Source organism: Accipiter gentilis, chromosome 4 (genome assembly GCF_929443795.1).
Source record: "Accipiter gentilis chromosome 4, bAccGen1.1, whole genome shotgun sequence".
In the NCBI taxonomy this organism is placed as follows: Eukaryota; Metazoa; Chordata; class Aves; order Accipitriformes; family Accipitridae; genus Astur; species Astur gentilis.
In genome coordinates this window covers 12,784,257-12,807,828 of record NC_064883.1, presented here as the reverse complement: position 1 = coordinate 12,807,828, position 23,572 = coordinate 12,784,257, and positions in this window count along the sequence as shown.

Genomic DNA, 23,572 nt, shown 5'->3' with positions numbered 1-23,572 from the left:
TGACTGCAAATAGTTGATTTGCCTGCTTTCATATTCTAGGTGAAAGCTTGCTTGTTTTGTCTGGATACATAAAAGGAAAGACACTTGCAATATTTTACAGCTTGTACAGGATTCAGTAATTAAAGTCAGTCTTTGGGCTTAGACCCATTACCATAGCACATATGCTCTAGACAGAAGTTATACTTCATTCCCACTCTCGAGTAAAATTAAGCCAGATCCTGACCTTGAGCCTATGGTTTGTAGAGAGCTTTAAATGCTGGGCTTGTGCACATTTAACCCCACTGTAACAGTTGTAGGGTCATAGGGAGGTGACAGATGCTATCACACACTTCCTACTGTAGATGATTAATTATGAAGAGAGGTCTTTGCATAGACTAGACCTGAAAATTTCAGCTGATTTCCTCAGGAAGGTTCTTGGCAAACCTACAGGAGCATCTTTGTTGATTCAAGCCAGCTAGTGTCTGTTGTGTTTATCACAGATTTCCTTACACAACATAACCATCCAGGCTGATAAAAGCAATGAAATTTCAGTACAACACAGTGCTGGAAATTTGGATCTCAAATAAACAAATATTGCCATCAATATTCCTGGCATTATATAGCTGCTATTAACATTGGGCTTACATATTGTAATTTTATTTCTTAAACTACACAGATAGTGCTTAGATGTATGGATTTATTATCACATTTGGCATATATTATTTATAGCATAAGAAAGGTGAAACATCTTGCAGCATGCGTGTAAAGATTAGGATTTATTGTCCAGGAATCCTTGAACAATTTTATCAAAAGCCCATTTCTAGGTGGTGTTTTTCTGCAATAAATCATACAGCAGAAATCTATCAGTGGACACCAGTAGGAGATAAATGAGAGCAAAGGAAAGAGGGTCATCACAGATTTTTTTTTCTGTATCATGACCTGTCATTGGCAGAAATCCATTTATTACCGTACATGAATGATTTTTTTCCCTTACTCACTGGGTTTGCCGTTCTGGGGACTGTTATCTAAAATAAAATGAAAACTTCACAAAATGTAAGCTTTCAGGAATCATGAAAACAGAGATGACTTAAAGACCACAGGTGCAAAGACTAACACTACTTCTACTTATCTTTTTCTCTCTCTCCCTCTCTCTTTCTTTTCTCTTTACTCCACCCTCTACATAACAACAAATTGTTTTGCAGTTTTCATTATGGAAATAGGGGAGAAGGAGGGACAGCACCATAAACCTGTGTCGTGACGGTATATACAAGAATTACTAAACTCAACTTGTTGGTATGTGCAAGAAGGAGGCAAACTCTTTATTGCCCAATTAGAAGTGGGTGAGCTCTTATTGAGCTGCATTTACCTCAATTAAAGTTCTTCAAGAACCCTTTTACCTTTTTTAATGAAATAAAGTTACATTTCTCTTTAAGTAAGGGGGGGGGGGCAGTAAGGAGGAGGGCTGAAGTGTAGCAATTTTTGCTAGATTGAGATTTATCAAGATGGGAGGGAGCGAAGTAACGTCACATATCTCAATGAATATCACCACCCAAATCTCTACAGGGTCCTCAGGAATGATCCACTCATGTTCCAGGCAGCTGCTGTGGGATTTGGTTAGGTAACGGGGCCCCCACCCAGGCCAGAATGCTTCTCATAGCAGTCAGGCTTCTGAGAACTGAGAGGAGAGACAAGAGAAACAAGCCTTCTAGAGAGCACGTGTGAAATTTTTATAATACAACAGCAAAAGCTTTAAGGCCAATCAACATCCAGAGGGATTTGTATGTTTGAATCCTTCCTTTGTACAAGTATTGCACCACTGGGGCACACACTCATTAAGATACCCAGGTTGTGCTCCTTCTGGAAAGCCTGGCTTATTTTGTTTTACTAATTCAGTATTTTATTACACTGCAGAAGTTTTACTTGATTCCTCATGTCTCTGACGTGTTTACCTTTTGGACGTGTGCCACAAGCATTTTTCTTTCCCTGGGCTAGATAAAGAAGCACAAATGCAAGTAGGGTCTACATTCTTCTTTGAAAATAGATTAAATAGTGAACTAATGGCTATTCATTGGTGCAAGCTAATGGTTCAGCTGTTCCTCCTCAACAGAGACAAGGGTGGGACCGCATAAGTCTGATCAGACCAGCTATGTAAGTTTATGTCACTGTTGGGAAGATCTAGCTGCAAGTGAATCACCAAAATAGGATCTTTCCTACCCGACGCTGGACTGTCAGCTCTACACTACAGCAAATGAGATACTGTCCTTGTGGAAGACAGGTCTCATTGCCGGATACATCCATATGCTGCCACAAAGCAAGGCTCTTTCTAGTACTGGAGTATGTAATATATAAGTAAATAATCCAGATTTTAATTTTTTATTTTTCTTTCTTTCTTATCACTATGGTTCAAGTTACTGAAGCAATCTGCCAAATGGCTATCACAATTATTCTTCAATAATCATATTGCAAGAAAATGCAATATATTGTAATGTATAGTTTACTAGGTTAATACTGTGTATTTACTTAATTTATGGGGTGGGGTGGGGGGGTGGGGGAGAAAGGCTTGAAGCGACCAATTCAGATTGATGACGGAAACAAAAATTTACAAGACAGTCAGGAGAAATCTTTCCTTCTGTTGTAGCTAGAGGAAATTTATTGTTATCTTCATTTGAGCCAGGATTTAATCCCACATTTCTATTTGAAAAGTTTTTGATTTTTGATTTTTACTGTAATAGTAAAAAAAAGGTTACCAGTACAGAGAGACCATACAGTTCAGATAACCTTTAGCTGTAAATATATTTTACATTGAATACATGCAAACCTTGTTTGTATGAAAATTACACTTTTTTGTTTGCTCTGTGTGATCAGTTACAATCCCACATGCAGGCTTGATTTTAATGGGTTCCAAAACGTGCAGATTTTTAATCTTTCTGGATTAAACTTTAATAATTTTCAAATCTTTCAAACTCTCCTTGAAATATTGTAGTTTTAGATAATTTTCCTTGTTGCTTGTATAAATTTTTTACAACAAATTCATTCATTCAAAGTAGGAGAGATGTGATACAGTAAAAGAAGGAAAAGTTGCCTAAAATATTATGATACTACTAGAATCTAGGTATTTTAATTTCATCTTGACTTCACTGTTTGCCTTCAACATGCAAACTCTATTCAGAGTTATATTAAAAAATGAGTTGTACTTCAGAAAACTTTGAGAAATCCTCCTTTTTTTCCCCCAGATCTAAAAACATTACTACTCTTTATTTGGCTGACTTAATTTTCAACTAACTGGAAGATTTTATTCTTTGGAATCATAACAGTTACAGACATGAACAATGATTTATGGCAACCACATCAAATGAATGGTGCAACATATTAACCCACATTTCAACTTTATGGTAAACTCAACTAAATAGCTTAACCTGTGTGCAAAGCAGGCTCTTCTAAACATCTAGGATTGCTATTTGAATAATAAAAAATAATATTTCACATATTATATTAGAATATAATCTCATGCCTGTAAACCAGGGGAAAAAAAAAAAAAAAAAAAAGACAGGCTACAGGGCAAATGACAAATTTTTAAGTTGTTAAGACTTGAATTAATCTTAAATCTAAGTATTTGTATTTCTTCCTCACTCCCAAATGAAAACCAGCAGCAAAATAAGCAGTAGTTTACACTGCTGTAGTCTAGCTTCTTTTGGGAAAAGACAGTTTGTATCTTTCTTTTTAGTATTTTGGTTGAAACCTTTAATTATAAGCAATTGAATCTCCTTAAAGATTAGGGGGCCCACATAGACAGATTGTGCATACCCAGTTATTATCTAGAGCTCAACCACAGATTAATGTGGGTGAATTTTCTATGATATCATGCACTTTTACCTATTATGAAAATTTAAGATATATGCCACCTAACCTTTCATTTTAATATTCATGCTGGTTTTAAGTATCTTTTTCTTATAAATGTTGCCATCAAATCTTTCCTTGAGGCAAATCCTGTTCCACTGGCTGCAAGTTGGATGCCACAGCATTGGGGTTATTTTGAACGGGGAAGAGGAAGCATCTGCAAGGTGATTATGGGACGCTGGGAGTTATTCATGCTGGGCAAATGCTCCACACTCTTACTGTGTGGGACAGGGATGAGAGGCTGAAGGGCTTCCCTCTTCCCTCCATCTCTATAGGCAGCCCCCAGGGTAAAGACAGCTTCCTGGCCTTAGTCTAGGGTAACACTTTTGGCCTTGTTGACCCTTTAAGCCTGTGTGCACTTATTTTGTACATAGTTTTGGCAGACAGGAAGGTACAGAAAAAAGTATATCTGTGTTTTGGAGTTTAATACTATTGGGTTGATGAGAGTCATGCAAGTCAAAGAAATTCCTTGGCCTCTTTTGTTTCACAGCCACAGAAATTCATTCAAGGCAAAGGTGCCTCGTGTACCCCCCCAGTGAGACCATGTTGTGTCTGCTTTGCTCGGTCTGCTTCACAGGAGAATGGTCTTGTGGTCCACATCCCCTTTACGGCATTAGTGCTTACAGCAACTGTAAAATTTCCACACGTAAAACAAGGTGTGAAGGTAGCCCAGGAGTTTTAGGGCTCACGCGAGAGATTTAAAAATTAGTTGGGAACCAGAAAACTGTTCATGCTTCAGACATCTGGCCCTTCTATATGAATCCTCTGCAGTGAAAGACCTCAACGTACAAGGGAACGGGAACACTGAATAGGAAGTGCAAGGAAGTCTGCGGGGCTCCCACTCCTTTATGCATCCATAGGATCCCACATTAGAGAATGACTTTGTTTTCTCTCATGCACAAGCCCCAAATTCTCCTGCAAAAATGCAGGCCCCAGCAGTTAAATTGTTGTCCTGTCAGTCAGTGTCTATTCCTGAGACGCCATGAGCAAGTTGAGAAGGATGCAGTATATCCCATTCACTTTATTTTTCAAATAGACCTACGAAAGTTTTTAGATCAGTGCATTTTTAAAGATAGGACAAAGTTGGAAATGTGAGTTTTTGCATGGAAAATGCAAGGAACCTAAATCATTTTCCACTTTTAAGATTTTTTTTTTTCTTAAAAATGAATGAAAAAGTGACTGGAACAGACAAAACGCTACACTGAAGATCAGAACTGACTCTGGAAGGCTTCACGTAACTGTTTAGTCATTTCTCATAGCACCTTTTTTTTTTTTTTTTTAAAGTAGGACAGAAGGAAGTTCTCCAAGTCAAATTCCTCACAATATCCAGTGTTCTTCATTCCTTGCGTTTTACTGGAAAGAGCTCCCTGGTTCTCATGGCACTTTGGACAATGCACTTCAACAATAATTTAATGGAGCAGATCTTGAAACATTTCTCCCTTGAAATAGCTGCAAGGCCTGTAGGTGGGATTTCTATAGTGAGGGGTAAAATAGATCCCTTTGCCAAAAAATGTGACAGGGAATCTTCAGGAAAAATGCTGATGGGAATGTAATTTTAACCCACAACCTTTTTAAGGATAAAATGATAACTCTGCTAATGACGTAGGTCTGCATAGGGGGGTACTAAACTCAGTCTCCTCTAACCCTCACTGGAAGCGCTTATGTGGGATCATCGCTATGATTTATAATATTTAAAAAATAGTTTTGTCAAGACTTTTACTGTTACCGTGCAAGAGATCAGAATGAATATTCACAGTTAATCTATTTTTCAAAACTTCCTACCTCTCGGTCCCTGAGAAAAATAACAGTGGGGTATCATATTTCCAGCACTTAGGGATCTAATTGGGATATTGTTCTGTACACGCTGTTAAACGCTGTAGTGACAAGATGAGTCTTAGCCAACACTGGCATCCAGCCAACACATACCTTCCGCAAACAAAGTGCAGGGCAATTAAAGTGTAAGCGCCGAAGGAGCACTGTTGAGAGCAAGCACAAAAATAGCCATCAAGTAAAGCACTTGGAAAATATATTTCTTTGGCATATTGGAGAATTATTGTTCCATCCATCCATTCATTTTTTTCCCTTGATGTCTTCCCCTGAAGGGGATCTTTTTTTCCCTCTTAAGTATTTTTATGCTTTAGAGAAGTTTGGGGATTCCTTGATGAGAGGGGATTTTTTTCAGGGGGTAGGGAAGATTGATTTTTCTGTTATGAGAATTGAGGCAAGAGGTCATTAAAGAGAAAGAGCTTTGGAAAGTCTGTTTTGAAATAAAGCTTTTTATAAAATACATGGATTGGGTGCGCTATGTACATATCATGTGCTGCAGAACATTATATAGAGCAATCATTCTGCACACAGCTATGCATATATACTGAAACAAGGTCAGTAATTCTGCTCATCAAAATGAAAGCCCTTAAGAAGTCAGGTGTCCTGCCCTGTCCTCCAAACAGGTCTGCCTTATTAAACGGAATTCATGACCACCTTATTAGTGATTTGGACAACCTGTGCTGAATATCTAATATCCTAAATGCTCCACAAATAATCCTGACACCGCAGTTTTTGATGTTCAGTAAGAAAACCTAACAGAGATGAAACATTTATTACTTTGAAGTGTGTTTGCGAATAGATGGGTCAGAGGCTGTTGGAGAGGGAAGGGGAGAGCAGGCTGGGGAATTAGTTCCTGGAGTTAAAGGATACACAAATATACAAACATAATTTTCATTCTCATTCCCACTCCAAGCAGCTGATCACAATGTGTATTTTCCTTTCATGCAGATCTGCTCAAATGCTCTTGTGTAGCAGGTGTGTGTGTTTGCAAAAATCAAAACAATGGCCTTTACTGAATCTCTGTCTACCCTGGATAGTCTTGTTTCTGGTTTTTTGGTTGGTTTTTTTTTTCTTTTTTTTTTTTTTTTTCCTTTCAGAGCATATTTCTCCAATGAAGATTTGGTCAGCTCTTCTATGTCTGCAAGGTATTTTTTTCCCCTATGTAGCTTTTTTAACCATTTTGTTGTTTGTGGGCAGATTTACATATCTTTTCTCTCTATTAGCTGCGGCAGGAGTTACAGAAATAAGGTCCTAGGCATATGGACAACTATGGATGCATTTATTAATCTGAACCTTTCTAAAGGTAACATCCAATTTCTTTCCTAAAATGTGTTTCTTTACATCATGGCTATGTCAGGTCATGAGCAGAAGATGCAGCCTTTTTAACTTACATTTGTTTTGAAAAACAGTTATTTATTCTGCAGAAAGAAAAGGTTATATTGCAGAGGTCAGCCTTTTATCATTTTCTTTTTATGGAGCAAACCATTGGGATATTATAATGGTATGTCAGATAAGCACCTACATGGTTCTACAAGGTCAAAGAGAGAGTTACAACAGGCATATTTTATGTGTGTATCTTGTGAGTGTTGTCCCAGTACACTCTCACCCCCCCCCCCCCAATAAACCATTTTACTGCTTTATAATAATGCAGCTTTGTGTTTCATAGGATTTTTTTTCCCCCTTTGAATGAATGCTAAATTCATACAAATGTCAATAATAAAAATTTACCAAGTTCTTCCTGGGGTCACTTAATGACATTGTTAGGATTCTTAATGTAGCTACTAGGTGAAAGAGCTGCCAGTACCACATAAAGAATGAGTTGTTCTCCTCCTGCCACAGCCTCAGCTGATTTACAACCACTTTGTGTTTGATGTTGGACAGGATAATTTCATCAGTCTCCAGCCCTTGTGATCATGTCCCAAAATGACTAGTCAGGTGAAGCCCTAGCCGAAGATTGCTTGTCACCTGTAGGAAGTAGCTGTCTGCTATGAGTAGTCTTTACTCATAAATGTAATCATCTGTTAGTTATTCATTGAGCTATACTTCATGGTCTAGATGTAGTAGTGAGGATAATATACAAACACCTCACAGGGAAAATGCTTTGAAACAACAGATGTGTCTGTTACAAAACTTGTTTTTTTACAACGGGACAGCATCTTAAACGGAAGTAACTGGCTTCCAAGTTCATCTCTGAAGGTTACTTCAGAAAACCTGTCAAAACCTCTCCCTTTCCCCGAGTGATTCACTGCAGCAAATGGCCTGTAGTTAAAAACAATGATTTCTTAAAAGTCCAACACCAGGATTGTTGTAGTGATTTAAGGCAGTCAGAGCAAGACAGGTATAAACCTTTGGTGCGCTATTGTTTTGGAAGAATGTGTGATGTTGTGATAGAGCTATCTGAGAGAATAGTATGATAATGCAGCCACATCTCTGGGGGCAAATTCTTATTTATTTTGGTTAAATTACTTGAAATTGTGGAGGATGTGTCTATTTCTAGTACAAGTGATGCATTTTCATCATATCCAGACATATAATTTGGCATGAAATAACTAACACTCTTCCATTTTTGATATTCAGCTGGGCTTAACCTGACATTTGTTCTCTTATTTTACAATAAATAAAATCTTGTTTCAGAAGAAAAGCAGCTAGTAAGAATTCTGTGAAAGCATTATAAAATTGCCAAAAAGAAAAGCAGTCCTGTTATTAGGCCAATACTGCTGTAAATGATAAATTAAAAAGGCAACACGAAGAGGCTGAAAAGTAGTGACAGCTACAATGAGTAGATTTTCTCCTTTCTCAGTGTGAGATCACAGTGCAGGAATATATGAACTTTGAATCCCTTTGTGAAATTTGTGCTCATTTTAGCTGTCACTGCTGCAGGTGATGAGCACTCACAACCTGTTGTTTCTGCTTTGTGCTTATGAAAACGCAAGGGATAAGTTCTAGTAACAAAGGAGTAAATATTCCGATAAATATAATCACATAACTAGTGGGGAATTCTGGATAGAATTTGCAATGTATTTTTTTATTTATCCAAGGCTTGTGAGACTAAAGACAGACAGATATTTAATTTCTTAAATTGTAGTTGGAAAAACAAGTATGCCATTTTATAAGTTTTAGTTACGTTTATTTTGTCAGGATACTTCCAAGATTTGAATACATGCTATTTTTCCTCCTCAGGTTTATTTCTCAAGATCTGCTTTCGCTATTCCTTTCACTAAAATATTATAGCTCTATCTCCTGAAAAAAAATATCTAAATTTAAGCTACAGTTTCAAACAACTCAAAATGCAGAAGGTAATGGATTGAGACTTCTGGTTTGTTTTACCAGGAAGAAAAAGGTAATTTACAAATCTTGGATCTACGGTATACGAGAAACTTTGAATTTTGCAATCAGAGGATGTGCAGACTTGACGTCTGGTGTGAGACAAGTTTCTCATTTACTTCTTTTTTTTTTGTTTGAATAAGAAAGGGTAGAACTCAGTAGACCCATACAAGAACAATTCAGCCTTTCTTCCACAGACCAAAATTTCAAACCATGTTCTGTTAGTACAGCTCTTTATATTAATCATTTCAACATCTCTTTAAAAATACCTCTATTTTAGAAATGTATATAGGGATAGATTTTCAGATTTTTTTCTAAAACTGTCTGTTTATTTGATCCCTTGCACTCTTAATTTTGCTTCCCTGGCTCAACAATTTCATCTTTTCTCTTTCCGCCTGGAAGTTCCTGTGGCTTGTGTCAGCTTTTTTATACAACTTCTTACAGAAAAGATCTGTCTTACTGTGGCTGCCTTTTAGTGCCCATCCATGCTGCTGAGCACGCAACAGAGAGTCACAGTGCAGGAATAAACATATTTTTTCTCATTTTTTAGACTTAAAAATGAATATAAGATCTTACGTATGTGTTAGTTACTAATGGAGTATTGCCTGCCTCGTGGGTTTGTATTGCTTTGGTCAGCACAGGGACACGTTTTTATTATCCAAAAGGGGAAATCCTTCTCAGAAAGGTAGCTTATGGTAGACACTCAATGACTGACTCCTCCCTGACTGCTATGGCACCAGTAGGCACCATGGTAATAAAGGTGCTACATTTAATAAGGCTTTTCCATGTATAACAAATGAAGAGCAAGCCTTTGGCAATTGAGCAGCTCTTGCTAGCACCCAATGTCATTTGTCTCCTATAACTGGTGTGCACAAACAGACCTGCCTCATGAATATTCCCTGTTTGCCCTTGCAAAGCATTGCTTGACACAAGCCATACCTTGTAGTTCACTCAGCTGTCTTCCATGGAAGTGTTTTTAAAAAATGATCAGTGCTGTTGTGCTGGAAACCTACCAAGAATGGTAAAGTTTTAAGGCTCAAGCTGTTGTCTTATTGCATGCTTACTGCCAGAGAAGACCTTGGGAGATTTTCAAGTGGAACTGCTGTAAAATTACTGCTTATAGTATGTTATTGCCTTGTCCCTTCTTTACAGGGGATAGGGCTGTTCCTGGTGTTATTAAGTGGCTGGCAGGTTAGATCCTCAGGAAATACTCCATTTTTACTGATTGTTGTCAGCAGCAGTTTCTTTGAGATCACCTGCTCATCATAAGAAATACACAAATGTCAACACCTTCCCTTTACAGAGGGGCAAGGGAGATTATCTAGTAAATGAGAGAATCAATGCTTACAGGAATGTGGCATCATTACATCTCTAAAGTAGGTAAAAGTAAAATTTGCCTTAAGTTAAAAAAAAAAAAAAAAAGAAAAAGAAAAAAAGCAGGTAGTCTGTAGCTTTTTGTTACTATGCGTTGAAATAGCATAATTGTTATTGTATTGGCTGTGATGACTGTCACTGCCTTTGCAAGCGCCGAGAGGCCGTTGGTGCCGTTGTGGCTTTGTGGCCATAGAACATGGCTGTTTGCCCTGGGCCCAATGCTGAGTCTCCAGAAATGTGCTGTCATGCTGCAGCTACCACTGCCAGGACAGAATGGCTTTCCAGGAGAAGTTGTAGCACCCAGTATTATAGCGGGGAGTAGCACTAGAGCATGTTCAATAGCCTCTGCAAATACAAGAACAGAATCTTTTGCAGCAGCAGCATTGAAGGATTAGGGCTACTCAATGCTAGTGCAACTGAGAAGCCCCCTATGCAACCCATAGATTAATTTGTATTTCCATTTAAAAAAATGTACAGTTTCAGCTGTATTTTTCTAATCAGGAATGTTTTTCCACAACGACTTTTTTTCTGTGGCTTTTCCTTTGAAGTAATTTTTGTTGGTTTTTTTTTTCTTTTTTAACTCTGATATATGCTATCCTATCCATAATCCTTTCGCCCCTTTTTATTCTCTTCTTCACTCTCAATGAAAAGATATGACTGCATAGGCAGCAATGCCCATTTTTCCAGGCTAATTTCATGTGTGATACCAACGGGCTTCCTTTGCTGTTTCAGATATTTTAGCTTAGCTTCTCAACATCAGTGTAAGCAAAGAGCTAATTCTACCCTAGATCTGTAACTTGCAATTTGGCAATACTGATTTCCTGGATCTTGTGATTTTGTTCTGGATCCAGGACATAGTTTTTTTTTTTTTTTCTAAGGATTGATTTAGATAATCCCAGGTGAAAGACTGACCTTGTGTAAATAATAATGATTATTGCTTTGACTATTCTGGTATGGGGCACAAAAAACATCAGAAAATTACAAAACGTAAAGGAAGTGAGGTAAGTGGCCACCATAAAGAGTTTAAATGAACTAAGCTAAACCACTATTTGCATGTGTCATTGATAAGTACTGTATAAGTTATTTTGTGAAATTCATGCCAAGGTAAAGGTCTTGTAATAAATACAGTACCCAGGATACTTTCTTTTCATTACTGAAATCTTTCTAAGGAAAATCTTGCTTTTCCCTACTTTCAAATCACAGTACAGTTACCTCTGCAGAAAAACTCTGAGGAAAAGAGAATTAGTTTCCACTTCTAAACTTTGCAGCAGCAGTAAAACAGTGTCAGTAGACTTAGGAGAGCCCTTATTTTAGAAAAGATTTTCTTACCTGATTTTGAAACATTTAAAAGGTAGATCTATTAGTCTAAATTAGTCATCCTGGCCTCGGTTTATAGGAATCTATGAAGAGGCACTACATATCAATACATGATGATTCACCACATCCTAAGATAGGCCAGATGAATCATCTTTTGGAGGTGTGCATTGCTCTTGATGACTACAGAAGTAATTTAGCATATTTAGCTCAGCCACAGGCACCTGCCTTTGAGATGGTCAGGTCAGGGTGGCTGAATTCCACCTTTTTGTGCCTGCTGCCTCTGCCTCTTCCACATTTGCTGAGTGGAAATGGAGACCAGTTGATACCCATACCATGGAGCTGCACACCGAAGATCTCCCTTTTCCCTGTTTGTAAGCTACTCACTGGATGGAGGGTCTTTCACAGAACTGAGCTCTGCCACTTCAGCACGTGCCACGTCTACAAGTCCCAGAACCTGATGTAATGCTTCAGGCAGATGAATGAAAGGCACTGTCTTGCATTAGTAAAACAAGGGGGATTTGCTCAGTTATTAACCATGAGGTACAGTTCATAACTTCCCATTCCACCAGTTTGTGGGTTTAAAACCACATTTTACTACTGAGATTTAGAGATGGCTTGAGTTATCTCAAATGCTGTTAGTATACAAAGAAATTAACTTGTTCTGATGTTTGCTGTGATGTTTAAACTGAAAAAAACGTATGCTTGAAATGAAAAATAAGTCCAGTAATTTGAGTGATGATACACAACTGATGAAGACATACTGAAAAAGGTTGAAACAATAATGGCATTAGTTTCTGCAGTGTGAATGTGTCTTTTTTGCAGTAAAAACTGCTTAAGAATTTTTACTATTCCTTGCAAAAATGTAATAAGAAAGATTTAAATATCAGTTTACTATATATTTGCCTGGACCTGTTCAGCAGCAGTGTAATCAAACAATTCTGGTGTTCTACATAATAATTGTTTTTCAATTCCCATGCTATGTGCAATGACTTCTGCTTTGAACTTTGAGCAACATATAGTGTTCTATATAATAAAAAGTTAAGAATGTAAAAAAGAAGTTTTAAATTCGACAAACATACAACTGATGATGTAAAAACACAGTTTTATGTATGATGGAAAGTTCATCTTTTTGCCTGAGTAGGACAACATTTTGCCTCCTTGTGACTCTGTTAGGATGTTATCACTTCAGCACTCACTAACATGCTGGGGTTTGATCCTGTACAAATGTCAGCCTTGAATACCATAATATTGCTGAGATTGTTATTAAGATTTTTTCCAGTGCTGTGAGGGAGGTGAAAATGCTGGACATAATGTGCTTTCTTGTCCAGGGGACAAGTTACTTGGGAAAAGGTGGGGAGCCAGTTGCTTGCAGTGGAGAAGTGTTGCATGCATTAAGCAGAGACTATTACAACTACATAGCTTTTAAGACCACATTTTATATTGGCATATTAATGCATTTTGCAGAAAAGTTGTCTCTGAGGACAAAGGATGAATGAATCATTATTCCCAGGAAGCAAAACACTGTTGTCATTGTTGATACTATTTTCCAGCTCTCATCCAATTGTAGTTACAAGCAATTTTCCTAGTCATTGCACTTCCATTGTGTTTGGGGGTGGAAAGACAGTTATCCTTAGGTATTGTCTCTGTGGCAATGCCATTGCCCTGTCCCTATCTTGATTTTGCTTTACCACCTCTTTTGCTTCAAATTCCCATCACACGAGTATGAAAAGCCCTTGCTGTACACCGTTTCATGCCTAGAAGAGAAGCAGACAAGGTCACTAGCAGGTTCTTCTCTGGCCACCTTCCTCCACCCAAGCAGGGCAGAGCAGCACTGGTTGCACTGCTTGGTGCTTCTGTGGGAAGCAGGCAAGGACACTGAAATGGCAGCCAGCAGGCACCTCTACTTCCTTCAGAAAAACACTTAAGGAGCCCTAGGTGGTGACTTCAAAGACCTTCTATTCACTGCCCAGAGGAATGGATATTTTGTAATACAAAATGAATCAAATTTCAAAGCCTGTAAAGGTCAAAAGCAGCCTCTGGCCAAACAAGAGGAAGAAGCCCATAGGAATTACACCTCTCCACGAGAGGCTACTTTAACACAAACAGCCCTTGTGAAGTCGCACCTGCAAAGAGTTAACCACAAACCTCCACAGTGTCTGATGGATGAGAAGTGATCACTCACCCCTCCGACAGGCAGGGACCAGAAAGGCTGGGCTGATGCAGTTTCACTTTACCTGTTTTTATTCTTTAAGCTTCTAGTTAATGCCACTTTAGGCTGCTTTGGTACTAATCTTGCTCGAGGTAGGATTGTGAGCAGTCATTTTCCCTGCTGCTTAGGCCAGGTCAGACACACAGGTATAAAAAGCCCTGTGTGGTGATAGTATTCACTCTCCTTAAATAAGTGCAGGAGATGGAAAGTCTGGGAGAACTAACATAAGAACTTGTCACAGTTCAGCAGCCTCCTCCTCCCCCCCCCCCCCCCGCCCCCCCCCAATTAGTCCTCTTTGAATTATAACTAGTATTATTTCTATTTTCTGTATGGAACAGTACAGACCTATCTGATTTTCCAAAGGAATTGATTAAAAAGTACCCTGCTGTTGCTGGTTTAAGCTCTTGCCACCCTGGGTGGAGTACAATGGATAAAAATAAGCACAATCATGCAAATATTCAGAATAAAGGGTTAAAGCAAGACTGGGTTGGCTGCCTTACTCAAGACCAGTATGGCATTAATGTCTACCCTGCCCTATTATCCTTACCTTATCATCAGATATCTAGCCATTTACACATTTCAGGGGAAAAATATTCTTTGATAACTTTTTCTTCTTCTGTTTTATGGTTTTTTGGTATCTTGCTATCAGAAAAAAAACCACCCCAGGCATCACAAATGGGTACAGGCTTCAGAAGAGAGAGAAAAATTACTCATAAAATTTTTCTTATGTAGCTTGTCCAGAATGAAAGGTGTAATTTTAAAGCCTGGTAACTTGCAGTCTAACCAATATTTGTTGCCTTTTGATTACTTAGGTCCCTTGACTTTAAAGGCAGACTGCCTAGTTGTGGTAAAGAGAACTATCAGATCCAGACACTACAGGCTTGTTTGGAGATCAGGAAGGATGAACTGGTGTTCCTGTATTTCTGTAGTTCTCTAGCTGGAGGCCACAGAAGAGGCCATCTCTCTCTCTCTGAGGCTGTTGCTTGTTCATGGCAGACGCTGGGGGCTTGGCAGCATGCCTGCAAGAAATGGAACAGGAACCTCATAAAATTCCACAAGGGCAAATTCCAAATCCTGCACCTGAGATTGACTAACCCCTTGCACCGATCCAGGCTGGGGTCTGCCTGGTTGGGGAGCAGCTCTGCTGGAAAGGCACAGGAGGTGTTGGTAGGCAGCGGGCTGAACGTGAGCCAGGGTGTCCTCTGGCAGCAAGGATGGTCAACAGCATCCTGGGCTTATTAACAGGAGGAAAGCCAGTAGATTATTATCCACTTCTACTTTGCGCTGTGTTTGACCACATATACAATACTGCATCCAGTTTTGGGCCCCCAGTACAATTAAAACATTAATAACCTGCAGCAAGTTCAGTTGAGGACCGCCAAGATAATCAGGGCTGGAGCACTTGCCTGGTGAGAAAAGGCTGAGGAAGCTGGGCTTGTTCAGCCTAGAGAACTGATGGCTTCAGGAGGCCTGAGAGCAGCCTGTCAGGGCCTATGGGGAGATTACTGAAAAGAGGGCCATGCTCCTCACAGTCATAGGTACTGACAGAACGAGAGACAATAAGTTGAAGAAAGAGACATTCAGACTCCATGTAAAGAACATTTTCACCATGAAGACACTCCAGCAGTGGAAGAAGATGGGATTTGCAGTCTCCATCCTTGGAGACTGTCAAGACCAGACTGGGTAAAGCCCTGGAGCAACATGATCTGACATTCAACCTGGCCCTGCTTTGAGCAGCAGGTTGGACAAGAGACCGCCTGGGGTCCCTCCCAGTCTCAATTCTTCTGTGAGCCTGTGATTTTTACCCAGCAGCAAAGCTGCTTGATGCTGGAGTCATTCCAGTGGTCAGTAAAAGTCGCATACTCACTTCGTGGATAAAACACCATCTGACAACTCCAGCACCCAAAAAACTTACATTTAAATGAAATTTTAAAGTAAGAAAAATGCAAAACCCAAGGCAAAACCCCTAACTTAATCAGCATGTAGCTTGCAATTAGTTTGTTGAAGACAGCACCCACCTTCACTCGAAAATAATGGGCAAAAGAGAGCACAGCTGTCATCTGGATCAGGTTAAACAGAAGCAGCACTGTTGTTGCTCTGGCCTGTGTCACGGCCTTCGATGTGAACATCAGCGCCATCACGTTTTAGTTGCCACTGCAGGGTGCCTGCAAAGAGAAGAGGGCGAAGCAGTGCTTTGTAGCTACCACCTGCAAATCTCTCGTTATTGGCAGGTACTTTGCAATGGAGTACAAGAACAGGATAATTGCTGGAGATAGAATTGGCAAGAGCAGTATATGGGAGACACATTCAATTGCACATGAGTATGGTAGGTGAACTATAAAAAAAGCAACCCTGCCATTATATGTTGAACAGCCGGCAACTCTGGATCTTCCATTTTGTTTATGGCAGAATGGACAAAAGGCTTGTAGTGTCGGCAGTAAATAGCTTGGGGACTGTATGCCTTGTAAAGGTATTCTGGATGCCTTTATGAGCCATAGCTCAAACTTTTGTGACAATAACAGTGAGGCATTACAAGTTTATTTGCAAGATTAAGTCTAAATGTCATCCCCAGAGTGCAGTATAAAAACTAATTAATTTTTTTATTCTTTATCGTTGAGATCAACATTCTCCATAGGAATTTGCATTTGTATATGACCCTTGTGTAAGCCAGCTTGAATGGGAGGGAGACCAATTTTGGTTTTGAGATTCATCAGTGTGCTGTCCATCCTACTCAAATATTCCATTTATACCAAGTATTCCACTAGCAAGTATAATTCTGCAACTAGCCTCAGAAGGAAAACAAGTACTTCTATGAGAAATACAATTACTACTTTTCATTAGACAACGTTTTGCTACGAATTTGTGTCTTACAGCTGCTCTGCCACATGGATTCCTCAATATCTAGTTTGAGAAGTGAGTTTACACTGCAGTCTTCCTCTCATTGAAAGCACTGGCTAGGCTTTTCAACCAGATACTTTAACAAACCTTAGCTTCAAGTTGTCGTGGTTTAACCCCAGCCAGCAACGAAGCACCACGCAGCCATTCACTCACTCCCCACCCACCCAGTGGGATGGGGGAGAAAATTGGGAAAAGATGTAAAACTCGTGGGTTGAGATAAGAATGGTTTAATAGAACAGAAAAGAAGAAACTAATAATGATAATGATAACACTAATAAAATGACAACAGTAGTAATAAAAGGGGCGGAATGTACAAATGATGCGCAGGGCAATTGCTCACCACCCGCCGACCGACACCCAGTTAGTCCCCGAGCGGCGATACCTCGCCCCCCCTCCCCCCACTTCCTATCCTAGACGTGATGTCACACGGTATGGAATACCCCTTTGGCCAGTTTGGGTCAGGTGCCCTGGCTGTGTCCCCTCCCAACTTCTTGTGCCCCTCCAGCTTTCTCGCTGGCTGGGCATGAGGAGCTGAAAAATCCTTGACTTTAGACTAAACACTACTGAGCAACAACTGAAAACATCAAAGTGTTATCAACTTTCTTCGCATGCTGAACTCAGAACATAGCCCTGTACCAGCTAATAGGAAGACAGTTAACTCTATCCTAGCTGAAACCAGGACACAAGTCATCGGTGTCTTTATACTTCATCTCTTCTTTGGGTTACAACAGCTGTGTTCATCAATTTGAATATGCAAAATAATTACTTGAGAATGCTATTAGGTGGGCACAGGTGCAAACACCTACAGAATGAGGACATAAGCCACCAGGACATGAAAATAAGAGAGGGGCTGAAAAAGTAGTTTAATGGTGAAAAATATTTTATTGTGTCATCAAATCTGAGACTCGGAGCCCTCCCCATGCAAATTTTTTGCCAGATGTTCAAGATCCAAATCTTACTCTCAGACCTTCTCCCTGCTATTTTTTTAGCAATAAGAAATGTTCTCTATAGAAGGACATTATAGAGGGGAAGGGTGCTGTCCTCTGGCTTGTTTTCTCACATCAGGAATGCCTGCTATGGAGCTGGGAGAAGACAGGCCATAGACACACCAAACAGGGCAGCATGCCAGATCTGTGCTGGGTGCAGGAGCCAGGAGGGGAGGCACGCTGCAGCTGTGGGACCTGAGCACCAGGCTGCAGTTACCTAGGAATATTTTCTTCATTCTAGACTCGTCCAGCTTTTGTTGCTAGAAAATTCAGCCTTTTGTAAAAAGTCCACTTTTAATATTGTTAATCGTCCCGTGGTATAAGCACTGTTCCCTCAGCCACTCTTTCTGTACCCTTATCCTTTTTAAAGACATAAGAGGACTTGGCAAAAGTAGCAATCATTTGCCATCAAGGTAGAAAATTTTCTACGTTATGTGCACATGCTGTGTGGGACAGCCTGCTCTGTTTTGCCTTGTTTTCCTCTTTATCTATAGAATGAAAGTCATTCAATCAGATTGATAGAAAGGTCAAACCTTTCTGAATGAGTAGCGAGAGCTCAGACCGTTGGCATCCACTTACACTGTTCCAGGACTGCCTCTCCCATGTTTGTACTTGACTAAAATACTCTACCCCTATATTAAATCTATGGATTTGGTTCACTGTTGGCTCAGGAGGTCCAATTACCTACCAAATCAGCAAGTTTCACCTGTGCTCCTGCAAAAACAAACTTGTTCTTCATCCCTTCAACACAGCACATTGAGGGAAAGCATTTTTTAAATTGCAGACAGGATCTTACTCTAGCCAAATTTGCAGATGCTCCACAAAGGTATGCACAGAGCCAGCACTCTTGACCCACCGCTTTTTGACCATATAATCCTTAAAGGTTTTGACAGAGGAAGATTTGTGGGCATTTTCTATATACTACATATTTTCTGGCTTGAATTTGCTTTGGATACAGAGATCCTCATTTTAGAGGAAGCCAATAATGTCTGCAGGTCTTCCATCCACTTCTGTGTAAAGACTCAGATAAAAGTCAGCCTAAACAGAGATTTCAAAGCTAACAGCTTTCCTGATTAACTCATCTTATTATCCAACATGCTGCATTTTCCAGGGGAGAAAAAAAATCTCAAAGATGGGAGAGAGTAAAACTGAAACAAACAGAAAAATCACACTTTGAAATCCATCCCTTTGGCAGCTGTCCCTTTTTCATTTTGGCAGACGGAGGGTTGCTGGCAGGACTAGTGAGGTAAGGGTAAAAGACAAATGGTTCATCATGAATCCTTTAACTAAGCTGATATTTCAACACAGTGTGTGCCAGCATTTTTCTTTCGCATACGCTTTATAGAACGTACATGACAACAACATCAGCATTGCTAATATATTGGCATTACCTGGCTTATTATTCATCTCCCTCTGAATCAGACCCCAGACTTCCAGAAAAATATCCCACAGCAGAAGTCTACTTTTTTCCTAGCAATTATTTCGTTGGGCACAGAAATGAAACTAAACCTATGCTACCATGATTTATTAAAAAAAAAAAAAAAAAAGACATAAGAATTAACCTTTTAAAATTAGCATACTATTTATGAGGATACTATCTTTTCAAAAACTGATAATGCAATGACCAACTTTCAAGAATAGGGTGTGTCAAACAACTCCACTGTTTGAGTGAATCAGTTAATGTAAAATAAATACAAAGAAGATAAATAATTTTTAAGAAACAAAAAATGAAAACATATTTTTGAAGGTTTTATGTAATTATTCAGGGTTTGTTATGCTTTTTGTTCTGAAAAACAGCCTTCAGGTTTCAGGGATAAAAGTGGATAGATCAAGATGTACAGATGAAAACAAAATTTCTCAAATTCCATAATAAAAAAAACAACCTGCAAGCTGCATTTACTTTTCACTACAGCTGATGGCAAAATTAATATTGACTCGAATGGGTCCAACACTACAGACTACACACATGGCAATTCATTAAACCAGTACATTTGAATTAAAAAAATAGATACACTTACATACTGAAGAAGTCAAGTTAATTCATTTGTTCATTCATTCATTTCTTCTTTCTTTCATTTTTTTTTCTTTCTTTCTTACTAACTACCTAAGTAATTATCTCTTAACGAATTTCATTTTGTGTTTCTAAAGGTCCCACAGGTGGCATTCCAACACATGCACCTCTTTTGCAGAAGAGATTGCAGTTTCAAGGAGCCAGTCCATGAGGACCTATCAATCACTAAATACTATGTCTGCATCTGAAATTATGAAGAATGTATTAATTACCACAGCTGATGGTCAAGAAGACTTTGTCTGACATTTCTGAACTAAATTTGCTAATGTTTAGCTCTGGAAATTCCTTATAAATGCCTCTTGCTCCAACACAGCAAGACACTGTAAAAATCACTGGAGAGATAGTAACTGAAGGAAATCCAATAAGATGTATGCAATACAGTGTGCTATGTTCTGGCCAGAGAGCTTAATTAGTTCACCTCCTTTCTAACAGCCTGCCTTCATTTCTCACCCCTGCTAACAGAAGATTAAAACTGTAAAAGCAAAATTACAAACTTAACCTTCTGAAATACTGATTATGACTTTAGGTTTTATTGCAGGAAAATATGTTTGTTTGCAAGAAGAGACAAAAAAATGATAGGTTTGGATTTTCCTATTTGAATTTATTCTAATGTTAGGATTTATTAATAGAAGGAGACTGAAATGTGAGAGCCTAAAAAGGCAATATGGAAGAGCTCAACAAGCTATAGAAAGAATGAATAACAAACCGTATATTTTTCCTGCCGTGACAGGGCACTGCATAAAAACACCAGGGGATGGATGCAAACAATGTGCTGGTGAGAGTGACAGTAAAACAGGGATGACAACATAAAGAGAGAATGATGAATGTATTAACACAGGTAAGAGAGTTAGATAAAAGATCACAGGGAATAGTAGAAAATTCACTCTAAGCAGATCTTGAATAGTCTAACAGGAAATAGTGCTATTGTTAGATGTGGATTTGATAAGGAACGCGGTGACAACAGAGAGTGGGAGAATCTTTGAGTTCATATGGAGAGATTTATATTTATGCCTCTGGATATACATTTATAGATATTTATACTAAATATATATTTTGATATCCCTGTAATAAATTTCTATAACCATATGATAAACTGTATTTACTGTAGTTAACACCCTTTGCCTGCCTTACCTGCACGACATTCTCTTTTTCTTTTCAGCTGGTGATTTCTCTAAGCAGCCCAGAACTGCTGTCACAGTTGTTGAAACCTGCCAGAATTTTTTTTTTCCTTTCTCTCCAAACACCTCCACAGATGGGGAATTTTCCTCCCCTGCTGCATTCTGCTTTGAAGTACCTGTGTAGAATTACCCCATTTTGTGTCAGTTTAGATTTAAAGGTTCAATTTCTCTTATCTCTCAAGGATGAGAGGGGAACTGAGGCTCTTATTATAAGAAAAACTGGCATTAATATAATAGGCTGATTTGATAAAAATGGTGTTCCTAAAAGGTTGAAACAAAGATGTTAGGCTACCAAAGAAAGTTACAAAACTAACCTATTTTTTTGTTTAAATCTTGATTTTAATTTCAAAAGATTTGTAATAATAAATCTATCGAAGTTATATATTTTTGACTAATGGCTACTTGCCCAGGAGTAGTCTCTAAAACTGTTGTTTTTCAACAGTTGAACCAGCAAAGAAGATGAAAAACCAATCAACTTTAGTGGGCTTTATATTGGGCCCTTAGATGCAAATAGTTCAACATAATTTTATTTTATTGCTTGTTAGCACTCTCATGTTTCACCTCTTACGGTTGCTCAATGAGTGGCTCTTTTTAAAACCTTTCTCTTTGTGTCATTATTTTCCATAGAGTAATATTAGAGATGTAGAGATCCCTGATTGCCTTTTTCAAAATGCATGTCATGTATTTGAGGCATTTGTTTGATGTTGAATGGAACACAGCAGCACTATGTAGAAATCTAGGAGAACTGAAGAACACCATTTTCTTCTGATGCTATAAGTAGCTTTTAGAGAGGTTACTCAAAGAGGAAGAAAAAAATTACCAAACTGCACCCTACCACACATACCAAGGCACAAATTAGGCAAAATTTGCCGTGACAGTTTCAAATTGTTTGATTGCCAAGCATTTTTCAGAGTTGCAGACTTTTGTTTTATATTTTCCCTCACATGCAACCTTTTCAGTATTATAGGTCAAAATTTCACCATTCAGTGGCATTCATTTGTTAGCAGTGATTCAGTAGACAAACCCTGCTTGATGAGTCGTCAGTGAGGGATATCATATTTACACAAAGTTACTTGGCTGAAATGATCAGTCTGACAGATTAAAACTGTGCAGTTTTCACCTGTAAGTCTAAGCATGAGAAAAGGGAGCCTGAAAAACACCAGAATTTGTGTATTACGGTATGAATGGAAGTTTCAGAAGACTAGTCAGAAAGGATTACTCTACAAAAGAAAATGTTTGTCTTGGAGGCTTTTTTATTGACCTATGATATGCTTCTGGTTTGAAAGACATGTTAAACAAAGAGAGCTCCAGTCTTTCAAAACTCTCACAGCTCTATAAATAACTCCACATAAAATGTACAGTATGTATAAACAGCATGACAAAGATTTTCTGAAAGGATGTTCTCTGCAGTAAAAGTAAAGTCAAAACATCCCATTGATGGCAGCTATTTTGAAGAATTCCTAAGAATACAAGTGCTTACGAGCTGGCAAACTCTCCATGAGTGAGACTGAGTATAAACAATAAACTTTTATGAGGTTGTAGCCATCCCAGCAAGACCCAATGCAGCTCGAATGGACCTTAGCCAAGAAGTGACTACTCAGCATTTAGTAAAGCTTCAGCTAAGGGAACTGCAGAAAAACCCAAACTGTTCCAACAGTAAAAGTATCTGCCAGCAACATTTTTGAGAGTTCACCATCTGGGTCCCGCAGCCATCAATCAGACTCAATGTGTCACTCCAGCTGTTCTTCAAGGCTCCTCATGGTTAAGGTAGAGTGATTGTGAGAAAATAATACAGAAAAAACTGAGAGAGCACAAACAGCTGTTGAAAGCTCGAGTAAGTCAGCAGGCAAATAACTCCCAAGTATTAAATGGAACGCAATTGCGTTCAGAGTTTCAGAGACTTAAGTGGGAAGTTGAACAGGCGAGGAAATGAATGGATTTCTGCTGCTTTTTTTTAAATGGAATTATAGGTGAATAAAGTGGGGTTTCTGTCCAAATAGGGTTGATTTCTTTTTCTGTCTTATGTTCCATTGCAAAATACCCCCAATATTTCTTTCACATTTTGAGGAGGTTTCAAATGTTTATGTGGTGAAGACTTTTTCTTTTTTTAAACAGTTGACCTTGCTTTATCAATTATTTTAATATAAAAGTTGTACTGGCATCCTACTGTACAATTTAGATGTACTCATCTCCATGTGATAGCTTTACTTAATGTCCAACTATAAATAGTCTGGCCCTGGAGCAGAAAAAGACTGTTCTGTAGAAATAAAAATATAATTATGTTTACTATTTATTTTTTTAAGCTATTAACATAATAGGGTCTTTTGTTTATTTTCCTTTTTAGCATTTAGAGAGATTTATTCTATTATAATTATTCAGTACTCAGTTTCTACAAGGCTGGGTTGCAGGTGGTAGAAACTGTGTATAATAGTTCAACATTCTCTATTCCAGATGTTTTAAACAAATGTTTCTGTTTCAGGATTTTTCAGTAAACGAATGGTAATCACACAAT